This window comes from Mesitornis unicolor, unplaced genomic scaffold, assembly GCF_000695765.1.
Source record: "Mesitornis unicolor isolate BGI_N332 unplaced genomic scaffold, ASM69576v1 scaffold36088, whole genome shotgun sequence".
In the NCBI taxonomy this organism is placed as follows: domain Eukaryota; kingdom Metazoa; phylum Chordata; class Aves; order Mesitornithiformes; family Mesitornithidae; genus Mesitornis; species Mesitornis unicolor.
In genome coordinates this window covers 153679-154340 of record NW_010201923.1, presented here as the reverse complement: position 1 = coordinate 154340, position 662 = coordinate 153679, and positions in this window count along the sequence as shown.

The following is a 662-nucleotide window of genomic DNA, read 5'->3' as shown; positions in this document are numbered from 1 at the left end:
TGATAAATGCAATCTGGTCATAATCGCTTGTTCCCAGGCAACTATGAACTTTTAATTTCATGATATCTCCTATTTTTATCTCCCAAAATGAGGTTCAAATACTTATCTCTTGCGGTGTAGGATATCTATTGGGCTACAAAATAACCTTCTGCAAGTTGTGGAAATTATTAATGACATAGTAGGCTGCAGTTGAAGCTAGAAAAGGGCTACATTTGTTTCCTCACAAACAAAGAAAATTAGGATACTACATGTGAACAAGCGTTTAATTCACTCCTGAATCTTTCACCAGCTTCCAAAAATCTTTGCCAAACTTTAATCAGGCCTGAATTTTAATGGAAGACATGACCTTTGGTAGTGAAATTTTGAACACTTTCAGAGCTTCCTGTGCCGAAAGAGCTAATGCCTTTTGTGAAAAAGAAAGCTCGTTTGTATTTATTTTATTTAAGTAGCAATTATGAAGGAAAAAAGGGAAGGCCTGTGTGGCCGTTGAGTAGGGCTGGTGTCCTGGAATAAACTGGAATAAGGAGGTCAGCTACAACCACTCGAAGGCCTTAAAATAGCCTCCTGACGGCCGGCAGTGCCAGGCTGGGCTCCGCAGGGCTGCCCGGGTAGGTAGGGACGAGGAGCGAGCTGCCTGCGCAGGCTGCGGCAGCTTACACCCT